The sequence below is a fragment of the Sinocyclocheilus rhinocerous genome, unplaced genomic scaffold (genome assembly GCF_001515625.1).
Source record: "Sinocyclocheilus rhinocerous isolate Xijiao unplaced genomic scaffold, SAMN03320098_v1.1 scaffold13, whole genome shotgun sequence".
Taxonomy (NCBI): Eukaryota; Metazoa; Chordata; class Actinopteri; order Cypriniformes; family Cyprinidae; genus Sinocyclocheilus; species Sinocyclocheilus rhinocerous.
This window is the reverse complement of record NW_015627542.1, coordinates 162,630-167,565: the sequence shown is the minus strand read 5'-3', so window position 1 is coordinate 167,565 and position 4,936 is coordinate 162,630. Positions and strand designations below refer to the sequence as shown.

Sequence of the window (4,936 nt, the reverse complement as noted above, 5' to 3'; positions counted from 1 at the left end):
TTGTTTTTACTGAACCACATTTGTTTGAGTTATTAACTGGGCAGTTATTTCCAGCACACATTATTGTTTATATTTGTCGCCCCCTAGTGGCCACATAGTTAAAAGCATTCCCTAATGGTGGCGTGGAGCATTAGTACACACAAATTGAAACAAGACCAGCCATTAAATTGAAAAATAGTATTTTGTGGTTAGCAACTATCAGGCACAAACTGATTTCAAAAGGAGGCTGAGATTAATCATTTGATGCACTAGCAGAATCATTTCTCCTCTCTCTACAACACAGTAAGTTGGCTATTCTGTAATTTATTTCTGGACTAGACTAATGTTGATGTTTTGTAGTTTTATTGATAAGGTCTACTGAGTCTGACCAGCTTCTCACTGCAATAAGTTGTGACAGACTGTGTTTTTTATTTACATTATTCATTTGGCATGCAGTCTTTTTTATTCAAAGCATTCAACTACATATTTTATTCCCTGAACATGGCACAATTTTTTATTATCAGTTCCTCTGAGTGCCTGCTGGAGTCAGCTTCTGAAGTCAAATCAACTGTCCGTGTTTCATCAGATCCCAAAGAAGCATTCACCAAGTTAAATTGCTCATAAAGGCCCCATCAGCAAGCCTTGTCCGCTTCAATTAGCGGAGAGTGGCATCGACCTTTGTTAGTGGGCAAGGTGTCCGGAGCTTTTGTCTGAGAGCATGGAACCCAGACAGAGACTAGACAGGCAGTGGCTGCAGATTTACACTGCAGATTATGGCAGTCAAAGCCTGTTCTGCTCTGAACAGAGCTCAAGTTTGGATAGTGTCCCTGTGTTTATACTGTAAAGGGTTTTCTGTTACTGGTCTGTTGCTCTTCAAGCTGATTGTTTCCATTCATTCGTTCAGAGTGGGTGAGAGGGAGAGAAAGAACTTGTTGAATAAAAGGCAGCTTCGGATCTGGGCTGCTATCTGTGATCGTGGATTCTTCCTTATGGGCTACTATTATAAACCACATAAAACAACCCTCTAGTTTGTTACAGCAGGATCTTTAAAAAGAGTAAAGTCCTTTTGTGCACATCACAGTAAAATGGCCAATAGCAGTAATATATCCCATTTGAATCCTTTGTCAGCCACCTGTAGCTATTCTCACCAAAGAATACATGTTTTTTCCTAAATATGTAAACTTGACTGTTACAATATCATATTAGCACTCAAAGTTTAGGGAAAATACCTGTAAGTTGTGTGAATCAGGGTTAACTACAAAAACCTTAAAAATGTTTTTACTTAAAATACCATATCTATCTATATATATATATATATATATATATATACACATACACACACCATACATACAGTATATATAAACTATTATTATTATTATTAATAGAATTTTCATCTAATGTTGTTTTCCACCTCCCTACATACTGCATGTAAGAACTGGACAAACTAAAAAAAGAACATTAAATGGAATTAACAAAATCACAAGTAATATATTAAGTTGCTAAACTCAATTAATTCTGCTTAATCTTTAAAAAATTACATGTAATAACTTTCTTGGAACTTCTAATTCTATGTTAACCAAAATAGTCATTTTTTCTAGGTTTGCACAGGTGTCCCTTTTAACCCTGTCACTGCAATTTCCATATTCCATTTCATATGTGAATGTTCCAGTTTTCAAAGTCAAACTTACTGATATAAAATCTTGTTGTATGTTGTATCTCTGTATTTCCTTTCAGTTTCATTCTCAACCTTCTGATTATTCCATAACTAGATTGAACCCAAAGGCACAGGCCAAAATTCCTGAGAAAGAAGACTTTAGGACCACACTGAAATTAATCCCCTCATTGTCAAACATCTCCGAGAGCTTGTGAAGGCACCGCTGTCCACTCCAATTCCCACATTAATTCGATTATCTTGGAACATGGACAGTTAAGATATGACAAAAGGTATCGGACAGAGGGAGATAAAAAAGGGAGATAGAAAAAAAAAAAAGAAAAAAAAAAAAAAGAGTATTATCCACCTTTTTTCATCAGGATAAAGGTAACTACAGCATGGGTGGGTTTCAGCAATGCTATGTGAAAAGTGTCAGACTACATTAAATACTAAATCACTCAAGGGTCTTGTGAAAAGCCTCCTATGTTCTTGTGATTGCTGGACACTCATTCAGTCCAGGACTCTTTTAAATATTTTTTAAAGATGGATATTTAAAAATCTAGAGCTGAATACTATAAATTATCACAATGATACACAGATAATTAATTAAACTATTCAACTCAAAATATTGTATTTTGATTGCTCCACAAGTAAGCCAACAAATTTACCATCTGGTATTGATGGGGAAAAAATAGAGCAAAACTTGTGACAGCAGCAAAGCATTGTGTTACCTAATTCATGGCGTAGTTAGCACATTAACTATTTAACAGTTAGGTAGAACAACCTGCCATCTGTGACTGACTGGTGTGTGTTTGTTATCATCACATGCTGGAAACATTCTCAAAATAATGCCCCGGACAAGAGCCATTGGGAGATGTATAATGGATGCATGTATAATGCATGATTCCGATGCAGTGATATTTCAATATTTTAGATTTAGTTCTACTAGTCCATTGAGACGTATGTAGCATAGTTAGCTTTATGTTTCATCTAATTATGTCATGGATTAAACCTCATCACCAATGGAAATTGCTCCTGTGGCTCATCGCAATGTGCTGAGTGCAATGCAACGTCACACTAAAGTTCCGGGAACATCTAACATTATGATCACCTCCAGCTATCAGCAGAGGACAATCACATGTCACAAACAGCCATTAGCCTACTGGGAACAACAAAGCCCTTTATTACTTAAAAATTATTTACATGTTTTCCAATTAGCATATACTACGTATAGGCTATCAGAGTCACTTTCCAGAACTTTCACACTCACTGTTCCTCAATGGTGGGAGTGACTAAAAACCTTTAAAGGGGTCATATGATGTTGCTAAAAAGAACATTATTTTGTGTATTTGGTGTAATGAAATGTGTTTATGCAGTTTAAGGTTCAAAAAACACATAATTTTCCACATACTGTACATTATTGTTTCTCCTCTATGCCCCGCCTTTCTGAAACGCGTCGATTTTTACAAAGCTCATCGGTCTGAAAAAGCGAGGTGTGCTCTGATTGGCCAGCTATCCAGTGCGTTGTGATTGGCCGAATTCCTCAAGCGTGTGATGGAAATGTTACGTCCCTACTATATTGTGATGCCTGTGGCAACCACATGTGACGACCCCGGGATGGACTCCGCTTCGTCCACGGTGAAAGCTGATCCGATTTCCTCAGCGACCAGCACGGATCAGCTCCAGGCATGACGGGCTGACTCTTAACTTTTATAAAGAATATCTCTTTGGATTTGAGACTTTAGTCTTTGCAACTTTACAGATCTTCTTTATGCACCAAGAGCTTGTAACACTCCAAAAAGAAAGGAAAAATTGAAATCGCATCATATGACCACTTTAAGAAATGCACAATTTTCTGCAAGCACTTGATCCACATCCGGCAGACACATTTTCTTTTTTTTCCTTTCTTTTTTTCTATTATACAAGTTCAAATAAACACATTTTAGGAACAAGCTCTTAAAATTAAAAAAGGGCCTTTCCCACAAGGAAAAACTATGAAGGCTGCTCATTTTTTTTTTCTGATAAATACTTAAGTCATGCAAGGTATGGCAATCTATTTAATTTACAATGTAAATATCACTGTTATAGCGCACCCTTTTGCTAAACAGCATCAAACTTTGCAGGCTTCCACAAGTTCTTAAAATAAGTATACTGAGTTTTATGGGAATATTTATATTTTTACTTTTTTATTCATTTATTTGAGTTAATTAGTTTTACTTAAAATAGCGCATGCATTCATTGGCCAACATAGGAGCCACGTTGATCTCAAACTTGTTTTTGAATTCTAATCTTTCTGCAAGATTTATTGAGCTCGGGTACAATCCTAGGATTAGTCCGCAAAATGTGTTTTTCAAAAATTCAAAATTTATGACCGAAAATAATGTGAGATTAGAACATGAGCCAAGGAATCATATATAAAACACCTAGCCTATTTTTATTACTAGTTGCCCATCAATTGTAACCAAGAAGTCTCAATTATTAGGCTAAGTCATTTTGTTTTCTTTATAGCGCCATTTATTTCCTGAAGAGGCGCGCGTTTCAGACCTTTATTCCAAACTTTACATGTATACAATTTACAGTTTTATCTGTAGCCTATATCCAGTTTTAAGACAAAACAAAAGACATAATAAGATTCCAGACAAAACTGCAGCGTTCCCAGCACGTCGTTATTGGACTCACATAAGTCTGTGTCATTATCTGAGATTTTAGCCATTATTGTAAAGCTGATGTAAGATTTCCAAGCACGAGGTTACAATACCGGTACACCCCTAAAAACCAGCTTGTGGGCGCTCTAGTGGGTTGTACCACTCGGTTTCATTTAATGGGGGGGGGATTTAGATTTAAAATCATTTTACAAACATAACGAACGCAATTTAAAGCAAAATGCGATGTAATACTGTCATATTATTTGATGTGTTCAAATATATTATATTAATAGCCTACACAAGACACGCCTAGTTCAGTTCTTCGGGGAACTCAAATCAGTTTCCTCTACAATCTCCTGTGGGTCGAACGATACGGATAGACAGAAGACTAGAGCATCTGCGCCTCCTGCATCATTTACATCAGATTGTGTATGAGCTGTACTTCCATGTCCAAACCATCGAATATAAACCGCCTGCAAGTCAAAACAGTCCATTTTAAAACCTAAGCTCATCTCCTTTTGATTCGTTATAAGGTAAGTTGATTTTTTTTCTATTCTATTGTGCTTATTTAACATACGGTATGAGGAGGAGAGAACGGCTGCGCAATTACATGCAGTGAATGATGAAACCTCGCACATGGGTGACATAGTAAATTTGGGGC

The 4,936-nt window shown here is 36.5% G+C and overlaps 1 protein-coding gene across 1 annotated transcript in view; it reads left to right on the top strand.

The window, feature by feature from the left end:
- The first annotated feature begins 4,654 nt into the window (after positions 1–4,654).
- Positions 4,655–4,936, top strand: part of LOC107730500 (sodium-dependent neutral amino acid transporter B(0)AT2) — a 22,178-nt gene continuing 21,896 nt past the window's right edge. The window contains exon 1 of the mRNA XM_016541344.1: positions 4,655–4,808. The gene's annotated coding sequence lies outside the window, so the exon portion shown is untranslated. The remainder of the gene's footprint in view (positions 4,809–4,936) is intronic.